Raw genomic sequence first — 14,070 nt, forward strand, 5'->3', positions numbered from 1 at the left:
CCCTAACTTCAAAGCAGACACTGAAACCTTTATGTACCTCCCCCCACCCGCGCGCCAAAACAGGAAAGGATTGTACTGATACATGTATTCAATACATGTAGCTACTGTTTGTATTTCTCACTGTTACATTTTACATACACATCTCTGTACTGTACTGCTAGCATATTTTAGTTCATCAAAGCCCAAGATTTACCATGCATGTCCCACAACAATAAAAATAATGTGTTCTCTTTCCAAACTTGGAAATAAATCTTACTGAGTAATAGTTTGAGCAATCATTTGAGGTCAGTTTCAGCAAGCAAGGACCTAAACTTTTAAAGAACTCCATGTTCTCAGACTAGAATTCACTTTTCATGTGGTGAAAATTTACTTAGCAAAAATGCCTTCAACTCACAATGCATATCCAAGCCTTACTCAAATCCTCTGGTTACAACCAGACTTTTTAGTGTCTTTTTAGGTAAGCCAACTTCCTATATGACACTTCAGTACTCCTATTTGTAAGACAAAGAAAAAAGAAAAAGAATGTGGTTATTCAAATGTTCAGGACATCTTTATTCCTCAAAAAAGATTTTTTTTTTGGCAGTCCTGCACATATGGATGTGGATATAAAGGTTTTTTTGGGGGTGACTCAGGAGCTTGCTCTCAGCTTCAGTTGGAATGGCTTTTCAATGAGAAGAACTTCACATCTGCAAATTTCCATTTTCATTCCACCCTTCTTTCCTTAGGCTAAGGGTGGCATACATTGAATGAATAATCCATAGTATCCCTACAACATGCCTAAGAGAGGTATGTGGGGCTGAGAAACTCTGATTTCCCCAAAGTCACTTGGAGTAGAGATTCAATTCCAGGCCTTCTCAGTCCAATGCTCTAGCAACTATACAACAATTGCTCTCTTACTGCAATTCTCAGTCTAAGGAAATAAAAATAATAATAAAAGAAATTCCAGTTAAGACTCTGATTTCCCTGTGTTCTATATATCATAAGTTCTAACCATTCAAGGCGGGAGTTGGATAAATGCAAGGATAGTATCTCTACATGAATAGACCACTCAGTACATATTGGAACAGAAATACCTAGAATCATAGAGCTGAAAGTCCAACCCCCTGCAACACAGGAATATGCAGCTGTCCTCTAAAGGGGATCAAACCGGCATATTTGGCATTATCAGCACCATGCTGTAACCAACTGAGCTATCTGGGCAGTCTTCTTCATCTTGTTTCCTCAAGGACAACATGGGGTGAGGGGAATGCTTCTATAAATGCTACACTAAATCACTTTCAAACCACCACAAAGCCTGCTTCTCAGTAACCTTATGATCGAACCACAATGAAATGCCAAATACAAATGAGCATATTATGCAAACCTCATGAAGCTTCTCTGAGTTTCAGATGGTGAGCCCTTGGATGCCTGGTGTGTGTGGGAGAATTTAGTAGGTCAGAAGCTTGAACTGAGCTAGCAACATGGCCTTCTCCTTGAAGCATTAACAGTACCAGCCACTGCAACTTTTTCCAACCTTGAAACTCGGCGGCAGCAAGACAGACAGAGTGGTGAAACTATGAGTGCAGTTCCTTGTTCTATTGGTTTCCTTTTCGTGTGGCACTTTACTGTACCACTTATTATATACCCCCCCAAAATTTACATTTCTCCCCTTGCTAAGAGACATTATGATTATTTCACACATAGCCAGTTTTCTGGAAATAGGGTCTTTAATGTCCCAGGTGATCAGATTGCTTCCCTTCGTTATGCTGTCCTGTAAAATTCAATTACTTGGAGCCTGAGAGAGATGCTTTTGTCTAGCACGCTTCGGTTGTGTGCCCTGTATGGATTATCTTCACCATTACAATTACCTAGTGCCCCATGAATCATATAGAAGCTTTCATAGCTTTGTAATTGAGAAAAGGTTACAACTCCAGTATATTAGATTCAACTATAACCTAGAGAGCTTTTAAAGAACACACATGAATATTCAATTTGATCCGTGAAGTACAAAATATGCTGATCTTGCTTATAGTTTGGTGGTGAGTTCTCGTATGCATGCCAAACAGGTATTCCATCTCATTCCCCCCCCCCCCTGCATGTAAAACAGGAAGAATCCTTGAAGTCTGTTGGAAAGCGAGTCAGCAACATGCCCTCTTAAAAATGGCTGGAGCCCTTTGCAAAAAGATATTGTTGCACACCACCCCAATCTCTGAGCACTGCAAGATTCCAGGTGCTTACCCAGGGTTCGTGTTTCTTTCAGAATGAGGGACAGCAGAGACTGTGGTGTCTTTATGATATATGGTTTGTTCACACATATATATGATCTGAACGATGGAGAGGCTCACAGCATTAACACCCCAAGGGGCCTTGCTTCCCCCATAGCTGCAGCCATGGATTCCAACAGAAATCAGGCATCACTCTGCCTCTCTAGCTTCACAGCCTGGTGCTTCCTGCATTTAATATCTAGCTCACATCCCTCAACTTTTCTTCTGGCCTTTATCTTTCTAATTGTCAGCCGGTTGAGGGAGAGGGCCCATCCCTTTGGCGCTGAGCCACTTCCTTTGTTTTCTTAATGGCCAGTTACCTAGACTATCATCTCACCGGGTAGCTAGCCAGGTATTCCAGGAATATATAGCTTACTCCGCCTCCAAATTCATAACAACATATTGCAAACAAATGTTCATCAATTAATATGGGGGGAGGGAGATGGACATGATACACTGCATTCCCACATTCTGATGATTTACAGTATTTTAGTAAACCACTCTTTAAAATATTAATTCATAATAATAATTCACAATAATAAAATCAGATCATATATTAAAAAATGGTACCATATGGCCCCCAAGCTGTGGCAGCAACAAAGAGAATCTGTCCAGTCCTTCAGGTTTTCCTGCTGCCTCTACTGCTCTGAACTCATTACATCAAAGATTTCCCACTGATTAAAAATGTCCACAATTAATTGGCAATCACTTCAAGAAACTGGTAGATTAACCCTTCTCTCTCACGCAGGAGAACATTCATCTTTCAAAATATGAGCAAAATATGAGCCTTTTCAAATATGAGCAAAAATAATCCAAAAGCAAATGAAGTGTGATTTTAGAGCTATTGGTTTTATTCATAGGAATGAATTAAAGCTTCACTGAACACAGTTGGACTTTAGTACAAATATACATTTATAGCATTGCACTGTCTCATACTACAGCCAGATTCCTGACAGAGTGTGATAGTCCTATAATAATGTTAGACTGTATATTATTACATGTTAAATAATAATAATAAGGTACATTTATAATCTGGAGATGTTGAGAACAATAATCTGAGCATTCTATAGTTAAAGAGGGTTAGTGCAGCAAATACTCAGCAACCCAGGGAACATGTGAGAAGATGTAGGATGTAGTAATAATAATAATAATAATAATAATAATAATAATAATAATTTATTCATACCCCGCCCATCTGGCTGGGTTTCCCTAGCCACTCTGGGCGGCTTCCAACAGAAATATTAAAATACACTAATTTCTTAAAGATTAAAAGCCTCCCTAAACAGGGCTGCCTTCAGATGTCCTCTAAAAGTCTGGTAGTTGTTTTTCTTTTTGACATCTGGTGGGAGGGCGTTCCACAGGGCGGGTGCCCCTACCGAGAAGGTCCTCTGCCTGGTTCCCTGTAACTTGGCTTCTTGCAGCGAGGGAACCGCCAGAAGGCCTTCAGCACTGGACCTCAGTGTCCGGGCAGAGCGATGGAGGTGGAGACGCTCCTTCAGGTATACTGGACCGAGGCCATATAGGGCTTTAAAGTTCAGCACCAACACTTTGAATTGTGCTCAGAAACGTACTGGGAGCCAATGCAGGTCTTTCAGGAACGGTGTTATGTAAGGATGCAAAGGGAGAGTTTAATGGGTCAGGAAGGATTTTGGACTGTTTCATTTCCAGTTCCTCCTCCTTCCATGACATTGTCCTGAAACCACAGAATGCTCTGAAAAGATAGGGCATAGACTGTATTGAGAAATTAAACAGCCGGTATAGGAAAACAAACACTGATAACAGTCTTCTTTTCCGACACCAACTATTTAATTTCCCAATGCTTACGGAATATTGTAGGCAAATGTATAATGTGTGCAGGTAAAGCTCTGATAACATCTCTTGGAACAACTGTCTTTTGGAAAGCCAAAAAAATTAATACCCCGCACGCATAAAGTTGATGCAGATGAGAATTGATTCTAACAGTCTTATACTGTACAGTATGTGCAAAGTGGAAGAGACAAAGGGTGGGTGGGGGAGAAGAGAGGAATGTCTTGTAACAAGAGAGGGCTTTTTTTATCCCTACCACTAGGTGGGAGTCGTTGCTCAATTCCATTTATTTGAAGCTGGGCTAGTATTTGTTCTTTTCCTTTCATTATGACTTCTGTACTTTTTGCAGTTTGATGTTTTTTGTAGGAGCAGCATGTTTGGCTTGCAAGAGAGTCAGGAGGAGGAGATGACTGCTGGTTAAACCTGCCACTAATCTAAAAGAGTTAAGTAAAATAATCGGCTAGACAGCAATTCTGAAACCCTCTAATAAATGCTAAACTCTGGGGGTCCATAGCATCCTCCTTTGATAGTAATTAAATTTCCCTATTGCCGGAAGATTTACCCAATCAATGAAAAAGTTTACTGATTGAAATTAAAAAGCACATACACACATATTTGTGTATGCACCCACATACACACAAAACTCAAACACCGGGTAGACATAAAATCATTCACACAACTAGTAATGTTTAACTTTAAAATGCACACTCAGAAAATTAATATAAACACCACAGATGCATTTATCAACTCCTCTCCCAAGCCAAACTCTCTCCCCTCATTTTTTAAGGATATTTGAGTCACAGAAATCACTTCATATTTGTTTTACACCAGATTCCAGAGAAGCACAGCACTTGGGAGGGCCTGAAATGGTGCTTTCAAATGTTCAAAGCAGCAGAGAGGGTACAGGGACACAGAGGGAATGTGATGTGTCAGTGTTGCTGTTTTGCCAAACATACTATCTTCCATACCCCACAAACTATCTAGCTCCGACTTGGTGGAACGCTGTCCCACAGGAGACCAGGGCCCTGCGGGATTTGACATCTTTCCGCAGGGCCTGCAAGACGGAGCTTTTTCCACCTGGCCTTTGGGCTGGACTTAGTATGACCACTATGTTTTTTCCTCCCTTATGGTTTTGTTTGGGGCCATTTTAAAACGAGGCTGCATTTTTTTTAAAAAAACATAAATCTAAACTGTATTTTAATCCGCATTTTAATCAATTGTTTTTCTTTCTTTTACATTTTATTGTAATTATATTGATGTCAGCTGCCCTGATCCTGGTTCTCACTGGGGAGGGCAGGGTATAAATAAAATTATTATTATTATTATTATTATTATTATTATTATTATTATTATTACCACCAAAAATAATGCCACACAAAGACAATTTGAAAGCCAGAATGTGGAAATCCCCAAAAATCTAGTGCTCTCTACAGTGCATCTCCCCTTGACTTTGATCTCTGGTTTATTCCCCACCATTTACACTCTAAATGTCCAGAAGCTTTTCAAATAGATTGGTTTAAATGTATACGATGTACTTCTGTATTATTTCTATCCCATTCCTAAGCCCCAAATACTTTCCTTGCCTTCCAGTGCTCCAGGAAATTAGCCACAATGATTTTAAGATACCTTGTGTGGTAATAATTCCAAAAGACAACAGCAGCATATTTCCCCCATCCAGCCATTAAATAAAAATTGAAACACACGTTTATTATTTCTACACAGGGGCTAATGGTTGTTCAGACTTCAATAACTTAAGCGATTCACTCTTTCTAGATTGTTATTACTCCCTAGTACACGTTTTGCGCCTTGATCGATAGCACAGAATTGACTGGCCATTATTATCTTCTAAGCATGTAACTTATAGATTTGAAATATGTTCAACTGTGCTTGACTGCTATTGTTTAAAGTAGATGAAAGGAGGAAGTAATAACACCTGCCACCTTTTTCCTGCTCTGTTCTTTTGTATTCTGTTTCTTTGTAGCAGGCAGAAGTTCAACAAGTGTGGCTTTCCGCAAGATAGCCAAGCGGAGATGGAAAGCCCACCTGTTGCATTTCTTCCTGCCATCCACATGTTATGACACAGCAGTCTGCCAAAGGTTGCCATCAAAGGAAGACACCCCTACCTGCATAATTCATAGCTACTACACAAAGAGTGAAAGCATCGCTGTCTTGTTTCCTTTATTACAACATTATGGCAGAATAAATAGCTCCCATCGACAATGAAAGCGAATCCCATAACTCCAGCACCAATACTACTCACACATCTTTGCTATTCAAGAGGCAGGAAATAACTTGCATAAAATATCATACTCTGTACTATACAAACTGCTAGTTTCACCACTCATTGAATACATTTGGCAGCTGGTACTTATTTTCTGACTTCAATGAGCCAAGGAAACAACAGCTGTTCATTAAGTAGAGGACATTTTAGAAGTATGTATATTATATTCTGTAAGTAGCTAAAGGGGCATCTCTCTGAAAGATTTCAGGGAACAGATTAGATTTATCAGGTCGCTTTTACATTAGGTCGTGATAGTTAATTCGGTTCGTTCAAGATCAGTATTACCTAATTATTTTGCAAATATGGCCAATTATTTTCATATAAAGTTATGATTTTCCCCCTTGAGCTGTTCTAGAGAGGAGGAGATGATTTTTCACACAGTGGTCTGGTTCACACGCTACGCTATCTCAAACCATGGCATTGCAAACATGCCGGCTCCTGGAGAAGAGATTGTACCCTGGTCTTAAGAAGTGGTGGCAGTGGCGGAGTTTTCACAGTCCAGCAGTGCCAAAAATCAGCACCCTGTGCCTCTCACCTTCCATTGTTGCAGTGCCCCCTGTGACGCCCTCTCAGCTCAGTGCCCAGTGCTGGCAAACTGGTTGTGCTCCCCCTGGTAGAGGTCAACACCAGCACTTTGAGGCCAGAAATGGACCAAGAGGAAAGCACAAATGACAAAGCACTGACCTGATTTCAACACACAGTACTGGTTAGTCTATTCTGAGTCATAACCGTAAACAAGTTTCCAAACTGTTGCATGCATGCATAGTGCACTTGTCTAAATGTGCAGAATATCTGTACATCAACAATGTACGCAGATCCTTTTCCTTGCATGGTTCCTATTCCCATTCATGCAAGTTGTGGCACTACCAACTGAACATTTTCCTTTAAAACCACAAAAGCAGACATTAAAATAAGTAGCCTTGCCGAATCATTAGTTACCAGACAGCGAAGGCACCTTCCCAGAAGCGCTGCAGAATGCAGCCCCAGAATGTTCACAAACTTATGAATAGATTCTCTCCTGATAAAACAACGTAGTCGACAACACAGCTGTTGTTAGTGGACAGAGTTGTAACCTGAGATTCCAAGGAAGGAGAATAATCAACAGGTGGTGTTTACAGCTTGTTCAGTAATCACTTGAACTACTGATGGCTTTTCAATGCAAGGAAGCTCCATGACAGTCTCCAATCCAAGTTCCGCAAAGCATTTAAAGTAAAGGCTTAAAGTTAAGTTGATGAGCACTGCTTGTTAAATCAATGGGATATCTCACGTGAAAGGAGATATTGGTGTTTAGAAAAGACTAGAGTTTTCCATGTGTGAAGCTCCAGGACTCGGCCTGTTTCGTGTAAAGTAGCAAGGCTCTGGAATATAATTGCCTATTTACCCTGAATTTTGTTCGTCATCACAGCTATGCAAGGATCAATGGAGCTCTCCGTCTTGGTTTTCTGTTTTTCCAATCTTAAATTCAGTTCTTCACCTTTCTGCAGCAATTTCTCCCTTTTTAAATCCTCATGAAAATTCACCAGCATTTTAGTGTGAATTTTGTATAAATTTTTGCCTAATGCACATTTTTGCAAAGAATATGAGTTCATCCAAAGACTCCTAGGAGCTGTAATTTGCCCCTACAGAGTTACAATTCCCAGCCCCCTTTACATTTCCCAGGATTCTTTGAGGAAAGTTGTGTACCTTAAATGTGCATTGGATGACCGTTATATGTACGGTGTGTGGATCTGCCTTTTGTTCTTAGGGAGGGAGAAATTGCCACTGTTAAAGAAATAGTGCTGATCAGAAGGATACAAAATATGTTTAGCTGTACAATATTTAGGGCTTCTCCAGATGACATTTTCATTCAGTATTTATCCTGAATTGTTTGCACTTGGCTTACATGATGGTTTGACTATGTTCTTTATTCAGCCAGTTATATGACAATGAACATTCATCCTGATTTGCTGTTGGACCTTCCATTTAACCACTCATTCATCCCATGCTTTTCAATGCATTTCCTTGTCACTTTCCAAACTGCAAAAAGTCAGTTGTTGTTGTTTTTTTTTTAAGTGTATTTGTTGCACCAGGGCAACAGAACAGTCTAATCAATTTTAATTGTGCAAATCTAAATTTATAGTATGTATCATAAAATAGTGACAGTCTGTAGGCACCCTTCGAGTGAATGGCTGCAATGAGGGTACAGTTCCATACCTTTATGCCCCAAAGCTGCTAACACAGTGGTTTGACTTCACCCCCCCCCCCGGAAGCACACTCCATTGTCTCTCGAGACAGACTGATGTCAACAAATGCCGAAGTAGAAGAGGGAGCCAAATTCTCTCTTCTCTACAGCTATTGAAGGTACAGAATTCTCATTTCCTTTGCATCCGACAATATTGTAACCTGATAAAGGGCAAAAGTTCATGCATTTGTAGAATGCAAAGCAAGAGCACGGCAGAGCAGAAGTACCAGCGACATCTACTTTTGGAAAATAAAATCAAATATTCAGTCCACACTTGCATAAACAGCAGATTCTTTTTTTAAAAAAAAAAAGACAACAGCACAGAAATTATTTTGTTTTCAAGGCCTCAAGCTGGCTTTATTTCAAACTTCTTAACTCCCACTGTTTGCAGCATATGTGGCAAAGGGATGTGGTTATTTTCTGAGAACTATTTGGCAGCAGCGTTAAATCCAAGAGGATGAGAGAAAACGGAAAAACGAACTATTTGCAGTCATTTTTAAAGGTAGCTCAGGGAACTCTTATCTGCTACAGCTGGCACAAGCAGGCATTCTAATCAGCTCTGGAACATTTCTATGAGGTACCAGCTAGTTTCCTAGGTGAGAAATAATTGCCCTCTCATTGGTTGGTCCAGGGTACTGTGGCTTCTAAAAAGCCCAAATTCATGTGGTGTTAATCATATGGTTTGCCCTTGAAAAAGGCACAACTCTTCTTCAAGAAATAATTAGCTCAGGGGGCCCATTCCAGATTGGAATGAGGGGCAAGGGCCTTAGCCTTTTGATCCCCACAGTGGTCTTATTCTGTATCAAGAAGATTTCACCTGCAATCTGGAAGTGTTGTGGAAAGCTCCCGTTTCAACCTGGAAAAGGCCAACTTACACGAGAGTTGAGCCACTGCCAAACTTTCAGTCAGCAGCAGAAGGGATTCACTCGCATACCAGAAATTTAGGCTTGTGCAATTAAAGCGGATCTAAGTGCTCTGGTGCAGCAAACCCACTGTAACAAATACACACAGACCTTTTGCAGTTAGGAAAGTGACAGGGGAATGCACCAAATGCATCCTGTCTCTCGTTATGCAAGCAGTCACCCAGGTGACTTTCAATAGCTCTTGGCAAGAACTTCTGCCTTGCATGCAGAAGGTTCTAGGTTCAATCCCTGGCATCTCCAGGCAGGCCTGTAAGAGATGGTTTTTGCTATATACATTCTCCATGAGCCAGGAAATCTCTGGCTAAGCCTTTTTTCTGCCCAATTTATAGGCTGTTGTCTGTATTGTCACCAATCTGCTACCTGCACACCAGAGTGCAAGTGACATATTCAGCCTGCACTGTCCTGTGAATCAGTTTAATTTTGTAGATGTAGCTTTTATTGATTCATTGTTTCATTATAACTTATTGGTACTAGCTCATCCCACACCACACCATCTCTCATTTTCCCTTCATAATTAGTATGTCAAACACTCATTGTTCAAGAGATATGGCCACTGTATGTTATCTATTAAATAAAAAGTTAGCGTATTTTTCCATGTATAACACGCCCCCGTGCAAAAGATGCCCCCGTGTCTAACATGCCCCCCCTTTGGGGGGGACTCCAAAGTAAGAAAATGGGGGGGGTTTACACTATCCGTGTATAAGACGACCCCCAATTTTTAACATAAATTTTAAAGAAAAAAATCCTAGTCTAATACACGGAAAAGTACGGTATATACGGTATATCACCTGATTGTAGGAAAAAATCTCAAAGAGGTTTGCAAAGAAGGTAAAACAATAAAACCATCACCAAAAACAACAACTAGAAGTATAATTTAAAACATAAATTATAACTATAGTGTCTCCACCCCCATTGTTCAACCCGGACACTGAGCTCCAGCGTCGAGGGCATTCTGGCAGTTCCCTCACTGCGAGAAGCGAAGTTAACAAGGAACCAGGCAGAGGGCCTTCTCGGTAGTGGCGCCGATCCTGTGGAACACCCTCCTATCAGAGGTCAAGGCAATAAACAACTATCTAACATCTTCTTTAGGGAAGTTTTTAATGACTGATATTTTAAAGTATTTTTAATCTTTTGTTGGAAGCTGCCCAGAGTGGCTGTGGAAACCCAGCCAGATGGGTGGGGTATAAATAAATAAATAATAGCAAAGACAAAAAATAATTAAAACTTATACAAGCTTTCTAAACATATAGGCTCGCTTTGGCAGCATGAATAGTACATATACATAATAATGTATTCAGCAGGTGCTGAAAAGAATACAGTGAATGATATCAAAGGCAGGGAGTTCCAAAATTCATGTTACACAGCAGTGTTTTCTGAATGGCTGCAGTGTAAGGATCCCATTGTTTCAAGACGTATGTGAACAACCCATTCCAGCATAATTTTCCAATGTGTTCATAAATGTTCATGTGATCTTCTCCAGAATCACTGGAGCAGACGCTGTTATGCCGTAATAATTTATCACATTTATATTCCCTTTGGTCAGTCTGCATATGTTTGGGTTTTCCCCCTCCTTCAACATTACAATCCCTGAAGGATCAGACTGGTTGAGCACAGCTGCACATTCCTTACCCTCTCCAAAGGAGCAGCTAATACTAATCGGTTTAGGAAAGACCTCGTATATTTTTGGACAGGATATAAATACAGAACTTCCTGTGTGGCAGTTCATCTTCTTGGTTGGGGAAGTCTGCTGTGTAAATTGACGGTTTCCCCCTTTCCAGTTCTTAATTGCAATCTCCTGTTAACTCATGGTATTTCAGACATGTGCTTTGCAGATGAAGAGTTGTCAGCTAGGACAACAATGTGCCGCAGGCATTCTCATTCTCTCTCTCTCTCTCTCTCTCTCTCACACACACACACACACACACACACACCGCCCTTCACACAGAAAAGCAGGAAGTTTTCTATTATCATAATTGTTTAGCGGTTGTAAATATTAAACCTCGGTGCTTAAAGAGCCTCAGAACTTTGGGCAAATAAATTTCAAAAAGCTATGGCCTATGCAGTTCTCAGCACTGGTGAAAATGCCTACTTGCTGGTGTGCAAGTCTAAGACTCTATGAACAGATTTGGAAGAAAAATATAGTACATTTTAATAGGAAGAAAATAATCACACTACACTTTTTATTTAATAGGGTTTCTGTGAACCAAACAAGTAATGACTCTTTTATATCATTAAGTCATTTCCCACAATTAAACAAGATATTAATGCTATTGCTCTATCAACACATCCAATTAAAATGTACCATATAAATATAATTTCTCTTACCCCACGTATAGAATATATCTTTTTTTGGGGAGTATAAAACAATATAACAGGCAGACAATGTGTTCCAGACAGTTTTTTAAAAAATTATTATTCCTATGGTATTTTCATTTAAAAGTGTAGCTAATCTGTTTCTTTTAGCATCCTCCCTTTGATAACCCAAAGGGCTCATAAATGTTTTAATACCATTTTCTATGGGCATTTACTTGGCCGGATATACTTGCTCCCAATGCAACGTTTGATGTTTTCAAATGTAGGTCACACTTCTCTGCTAAGGAAAGAAGAAAGGCCGCACGGCTTCAAAGCAATCCAGAATTTGTTTCATTGGCACTTAGCATGATGGTGCCTTCTCTGGTTGGTGGAAGGAGCCTGCCATTGCTGGGTTAATGCCTAAGACAAGAAACTTCTCATGTGATTTGCACATGCTCCTCCTCCTCTGCGCCAGGAGACCTCAGTTTAATTTCTTGGCCAAGCTTTGGAAGACATACCCTCCAAGTGTCCCTATTTTCCAGGGACAGTCCTGGAATTACGAAAGCCATACCGGCTTATGATTTGATCCCGGAACATCCCTATTTCCTCTGCTGGTGGTGCTCAGGGAGGAGGATGAGCTGGTGCAATGGTAACCCCACAATTTATGCACATTTAACTTCCGTGCATTTAGTTTTACATGTTTGACAATTTATTTATTTTTATTAAAGGAGTCTGGAAAGGGTGCGAGTGTCATTGCACCCTGTGTGTTTTGACTATACTGTACACAATTTGGCTTTGGACACCATCTCCAGAATGTAACCACCGTGTACATTGCAGGCTTACTGTACCGTATGCTGAGGGCATGCAATAGGACAAAGCCTTCCTGTCTTGGTTGTATACTTCCCAGAAGCATCTCTCTAGCCATTGTTGGAAATGTGATGCTAGGTCAAATGGCTCTTTTGTCTGATCGAAGAGGGCTATTTTTCCTGTTAAATTCATTTGGTGGTTGTAGCTATCATCACGTTTAAATGACACTGCAAAAAGAAAAATGCAAAGCCTATATAGAAGGAGTCAGCAGGAGGTGAAGGTAATGACTCCATAGAACTCAGCACTGCCTCCTATTCTGCCAAGCCCAAACAAACTGGTGGCTATTTTTACGTTTGGAATTTACTCCAGCCGTGAGCACATAACCTCCACATATTTCCAGATGGGATTCTTGTCCTTTAACAGCCGCATTTGATACTTCTAAAATGGCTTGCTGACTGATCTGCTAGAATGGCATTGTGCCAGCTCATCAGCTTTCCCTCCTCTTTCAATCGCTATGCAGAGATAAATTTAGATGGGCAGCCTGCAACACTAGGGCTACATCTTCCTTCAGGAAGTGCGAGAGCACCAGCTCTGAAACCTGAATGCCTCGTGTGCCACTATATACTTGACATCTGATGCTTGAAGTATGTGACAAAAGGAATAGCTCAACGAAAGCGGAAAGGAAGCTCTGTTGTTTATATAATGGTGGCTGGCTGCCCATGCTGGCGATACTCAGCATCTTGAGACTGGAAAACCCCATAAAGAATTACTGAGGGGAGAGTACAGTATTTAATATAAGGGCACTGGCTGCAGTTATTCACTTATGAGGCAATGCTACAGCATAGCACAACCGTGAGAGCACTACACCTGGGGCTGGCAACATGCATGGGCCTGTGAGGACATTCATAAACCAGAGAACGTGTGATGGCACCACACACACATTTGCAGCCAAACACACCACAACCTGTTCTACTGACTGCAATGCAGTGGTACTTTGGTTCTCGAACAGCTTAGTTGTCGGACAAATCAGCTCCCAAACGCTGCAAACCCAGAAGTGTGTGTTCTGGTTTGCAAATGTTTTTCAGATGTCAAACGTCCGACGCCAATTGGAAGCCGTTTGGTTTTCAAACGGTTTCAGGAGTCAAATCGACTCCCGGAACGGATTAAGTTCGAGAACCAAGGTACCACTGTAGAATGTTTCTTTCAATCCCAAATTCAAGGCCCCAAGTTTATCTGCCAGCTAAGCAAGAAGTATCTACAAAAAGTGACCATATCTCTTCCATATTTGCTACAGTAACAAAAGTAAGCCATTTAGAAGACAAAATTGCCTCTTATACTTTTAAATATACTTACAAACAAGCACTTTAAGGGCCAAACGAAACATGCTAAGGGTGTCACTGGAGCTCAAAACAACCTAAAGGGCACCTAAAATTTGGAAAACAAAAGAACCAAATGCAGAATGACATTTTAAAAAGGACAGGTTGCTACTTGCATCCT

Source organism: Zootoca vivipara, chromosome 10, assembly GCF_963506605.1.
Source record: "Zootoca vivipara chromosome 10, rZooViv1.1, whole genome shotgun sequence".
Lineage (NCBI taxonomy): Eukaryota > Metazoa > Chordata > Lepidosauria > Squamata > Lacertidae > Zootoca > Zootoca vivipara.